Raw genomic sequence first — 5,196 nt, 5'->3', positions numbered from 1 at the left:
AACCCACCTCTTCCCCCTCTGGATCGATCCCCTCTAACCCAGCTGCCGCCGCCGCAGACCTCCCCCAACCCCGGCCTCCTCCACCGCCGGTGACCCCTTCTCTTCCTCCCTCCCTCCACCTCCAGCAGCAGATCCATGCAGGACAGATCTGAGCTCCACTGTCTCCGTTGCTCCCTTTCCCCTGATCAGATCTGCCTCTTGCGTTCTGGTGAGTCCCTCCATTTATCCTCGCACATCCCTCCCTCTCTTCCTCACCTTATCGTCACATCCCTCACCTTAACAACATTTGTCCTCCATTCAGATAACGATGCCGCCGCAGGCAGAGGCAGGGGCCGTGCTGCCCGTGGTGTCGGCGACGGCAGGGGCGCCGCGCGTGGGGCCGGCCCCTCCTCCCCTGCCCCTGCCGCCGCAGGCCCCTTGGGCCGCCTGCCTCCCGACCTGCGCCAAGCAATGGAACACCCTTTGCCGCCGGCGCCGGTAGGCCCTTCGGAGCCCCCGACTCCGCCACAGCCTGCGCAGCCCGAGGCCTAGGCGGCGATCCCGGCGTCAAGCAAGGCGATCCGATTCGTGCTGCGGCCGGGCAAGGGCGGCGCCAGCAGCAGGTGCCTGGTGAAGGCGAACCATTTCATTGCTCAGCTCACTGACAAGGACCTCCACCACTACCATGTGCCTTCCTTTTTCTCTTCATTTCTTTTATTTATTATCCTTGAGCAACATTTCTCTCCGGTGGCATTATCCGAAACTCTATTTGGGTCCATTGTTTACAGGGTTCATTGCATGGAAGACCTGCTGAGAACATGCACATAGTGTGGAGGACAACCGGGCGTTGCGATATCGCGCTCTTTCTTTATTCCTAGTAGAAGTTACTCACATGTCTTTTGTTGAATGACGCTTTCCGCATTGATCACCCTCCTGTGCTTTCTATGAAATTCAGAGGTCGTGGGACCTTATGTTGCGTGCTCCTGATCAGTCTTGATAAGAGTATGAGCGCTTTATCTTGTATAATCATGCCACAGTATGTTTTTGCCAGATCATGTGTTATCTTTCAGACTTGTACGGTTGAATCTCTCGATGGCCGGGCAATGGTCGCTCCCAATTCAGAGCATCCAGGCTCCCACCTCCACCACCTGCGTTGGGCGTCCAAATGCACCTCCCTCCATTTGTTCTCGTCACATCGTTATCTGAAATTAAATTCTGAATACATTATCTGAACTCTGAATTAGCACTGTTGGTGCCTCTCCTGTCATGACCAAACTTGCTGATTATAATGCGACTCTTCATATGGCATGTACTCTTTTCTTTGTTCTGGCTGAAAAGCTTTGGCATGGAGAAGGCTTAAAGCATGTCTGATGTTAATAGCGTGACCCTTGCAACTGTGCCTAAATCACACAACTGTAAGGATATCACATTTATGGAGGTCAGCAGTATAATTTGTCAAGATCGTACTACTGTCAATTTAGATTATCACTGCATGTCAAAAGTACTAATGTCACTGTCTATTGCTTCTTAAAAATGGTCTGTGCTTTTCATTTCCCTTTATATGACTTAATGCACTGAGAACAGCCTTGAGCATTGCCATATTTAAGCGGATATCCTCAGAATCAGCAGCTTTACAACTAAAAAATTGCACTACCCAGGCTGCCTAGCCGAACACATTAAACTAGTCTAGTTGTTGGTCAGTGATTATGTATGTGGTTGGGCATCCTGTTTGTTTCTGTTCCACCAGGGAATGCTGAATCATACTTGTGCTGTGTATGAATTGGCTCTCCCGGCGGTGCTGACAGTTAATGATGGAATGAAGGGTCTCCATTATATAGCATATGTCTTCTTTGTTTCCTTCCTTCTTATTAGCTACAATGCTCTAATTCTTTAATGTGTTTGGATGAACTCTCCCCTATCATAAAGCACATATGCTGCTTGAAGGATTTGGTACATCTGCACGTCTTGGACTGCAATGGGCATCCACTTATCCAGGCTGAACTGATTGTCCACCCTTCGTGATAAAATGTCGTTTCGTACCATAGGACATCTTCAGAAAATAAATAAATGGGCATCCACAGGACCTGTGAGACGCCCAGCCATGGGCAAGCTCTACGTCGGCATCTTAGTTTGAGTACCTTGCCACTGTCACTTAGTTTTTTTGATGGACCGATGGATTGATTCGCCCCCTGCTGTTTGCTGAGAATGCCCTCCCAAAGTATAGATTTGCAGATGATTTCTGTAGATCTAATTGCTGTTGTGGCTTCCCTCCTGTTGGAGGGAGCAGCTTCATCTTCTTGCGCTTGCTGCATTGTTGTTTACCTCGTTACACTGCCTACGTCGTATCTTTCTTTCTAGATAGCATTCTAGTGTGGTAACATATGATTTACAACTTCCTATTCATGATGCTATACAAACTTTGAAAATTGGTACTTTAGTCAAATGTGCTTCCTCTCTGAACAAATGTTTCTACTTATCCATCCTGGAGACTGATTGCATGCTATCGTAGATGGGTCTGGGTGTGCAGCGCTGCCTTTGTGTTACTACTACTATGCAGTTTAGAAACGAAAAACATGTAATTGGCTTGATGCATTCCTTGGTTTTGCCTTACACACAAATATGTGTAACTCTGATGATGAGAAGACAATTTGATCATTTTATTGATGGTGATGATGATGACGTATGGCAGAACTGGCTTGATTATATTGATGAATTCCTTTCCAGGTGTTCCGCAAGGATACCAGGACGATACTCTCTAGGAAGGAGCTGTTCAAGGACACACTCAAGAAGGCTCTGCACGCCTGGAAGCGCATTGTCGACCTGCGTCTCACAGGTCCTGTGGATGCCCAACACCAACCCCCAAGCTTTCTCCAGCATTTATTTGTTCTATATGTATGTACTGTTGGCTGACATACTTACGTGTTCTTTTTTGTGGATTAACAGAGGAGGAAGCAAACTTGCTGAAGCAAACTTGCTCGGCAAGAAAGGATCCCTCAAGGTAAGCCCAGCGTCTTCCAGTTTGCACTTTGCTCACCAACAATACTGATCGATCGATAGATAGATGCTGACCCTCTCTTTTTGTGATGTGTGGCTATTGCAGCTGGACGAATGGGTGCTGTGCCGGCTGTACAACGCGTTTCTTGTGGACAAGCTTGAACGCTTTGAGACGGCCATTAGCAAACGCGCCGTAGAGATGGCCATGGGCACATACAGGTTAATTCTGCAGCTCCGGCGCCCCGGTGGCTGGGATTCTAGTGTTTTGTGTTTTGATGTTGTGAGCCCCGCCATGATTGGTTCTGTTGCGGGATTTGGTTCGTTTGGGATTTCTTTAGGTCGTGTGGATTTGGTTCGTATGATTCTAGCACTGTGTACTAGTAGAAATATAATCTAATGACAACGGGACATGCTCTCTTTTCTTTATGTTGTGTTAATAGGATATCGTAAACGTAGGCCGCCGGCAATCATATCATAGTCTCAGTCAGTTCATTTTCTCTATGGGGAATGAATTCTTAGCTGCTGCAAGTTTGGCAAATGGACACTGTACTCGTTTTTCTGTGTAAACATAGTTAGCACCTCTGGTTTTGAAGTAGTTCCTTACTTACCTCTGTGTAAACTGAATTTGGTTCAGTTAAAAAACTGCACTACCTGACAGTTTTGGGCAGCGAGCTTCTAACTGAAAAACGAGTTCATTATGCTCATAATTTCAAGTTGGCCTCTACATATGAGTTGTAAAGCATGTTCTAAGGTTTCTGTAGAGTACTTATTTTCTTTGTTTGGATGTACGGTTTGAGAGCAACCATCTATTTAGTTTGTTGTTCAGAAATATAGTATAGTTTTTAAAAGCAACCAATTCATGATAAGACTTGGTGAGGCTGATGCACATAGCTACTTTAAAAGTACCTTGTTAACAGTGTTGAGGACAAGCTAAATCCTGTATGAGGGTCCTGTTCTTGTAAACATTATGTAAAGCTAAAATTCTTCCGTGTCTTGCTCTTTTGCTGGTGCCACTATACATGTTGGATTGCTAGATGTACTTGTTACCATCTCAAATTACTTGGGTGTCATTCATTTGTACATAAGATAATTGTACTGCAAAAAGATCTTTTATATAAATTCTGTTGGCTAACTTTACATCTCAAATTACTTGTTTCCATCTCATGTGCCTTTAGTTTCTATTTTAAAAGTATTCGTGTAATATTTCTTATATCAGTGACATATTTTTTGTTCTCTTTTGAATGCCCAGATGTTTTGCATCAGCCTGTCATTGCTAAGGAAGAAGCAGTACTTGAAAAAGCAGACTACATGTTTTCTTGTTGTGAAGCACTAGATAGTTCTATTTATTCTTTCCTGTTCTAGAGTATTTCAGCAGCTGAATGCTTGAATACGTAATGTTGTAGGTTGCTTGGATCTGTATAAAATACGGATGTGATGGAAATTTGTAGAATGTGAGTTTTGAGATATTTCTATAATATACAGCTAATTGGTGGTGATTCATATTGTTATTCAAACTGGTTTGAAAATGTTCGTTAAATGGGCTGGAGTTGGACCTTAAAGAGGCCAAGGATCAAATTATATTGGACAAATATTTTGGGCAAAAAATGAAACAAAAGTAAATGAATGTGGATTGGACAGGAAAGAAAAAGCCTAAAAAATATTGGGCTGGACTCATTTGGTTAAACTTAATTTGGGAGAAAAAAAGATAAAAAGGCCGAATGGTTGGGCTTGGCCCATCTAGCTAGCGTAAATTGACAGGAAAAAACATATATAAAAGGCTGAATTAATGGGCTCGGCCCATGTAAAACACCTAATTGGACCAGGCTGAATCTTGTGCCACATCAGCTTGCCACGCTGGATGCCTACGTGGCCTGGGGAGGTTGCTAGTGACCAAAACGCCACAGTAGGAATATTTTGGTCGTAAACGTCCACGACCTTCTCACAGAGAAGGTCGCTATAGTCAATTAACGACCCTCAGCTTTTGACCTTCTGTTTTTGGTCAAAAAAGGTCGCAAATGAAAAACAATGACCTTTCAGTGACCAATAGTCAAGGTCACAAGTTGACATATTTCTTGTAGTGTGGATCCATCCCCGGTGGCAGCACAAGCACTGCTGGCCGAGGAGGAGGAAGAAGATAGCCTTAAGCCCTACCTTACTCATCTTACTCTTGCTGATATTCAAGCTTTTCGCGTTATTGAAATAGTTCGCATACAAAATAAATAT

General features: G+C 44.4%; 1 long non-coding RNA gene across 1 annotated transcript; it reads left to right on the top strand.

The window, feature by feature from the left end:
- The first annotated feature begins 282 nt into the window (after window positions 1-282).
- On the top strand, window positions 283-4,439 carry LOC119349419. The gene is made up of 5 exons (XR_005169416.1): window positions 283-666; window positions 768-2,812; window positions 2,923-2,977; window positions 3,080-3,192; window positions 4,223-4,439. It is a non-coding gene; the product is annotated as an uncharacterized LOC119349419 (long non-coding RNA).
- The last annotated feature ends 757 nt before the right edge of the window (window positions 4,440-5,196 follow it).

The sequence above is a fragment of the Triticum dicoccoides genome, chromosome 1B (assembly GCF_002162155.2).
Source record: "Triticum dicoccoides isolate Atlit2015 ecotype Zavitan chromosome 1B, WEW_v2.0, whole genome shotgun sequence".
Classification (NCBI taxonomy): Eukaryota; Viridiplantae; Streptophyta; class Magnoliopsida; order Poales; family Poaceae; genus Triticum; species Triticum dicoccoides.
The sequence above is the reverse complement of the archived record's forward strand: the minus strand, read 5'-3'. Positions and strand labels throughout refer to the sequence as shown.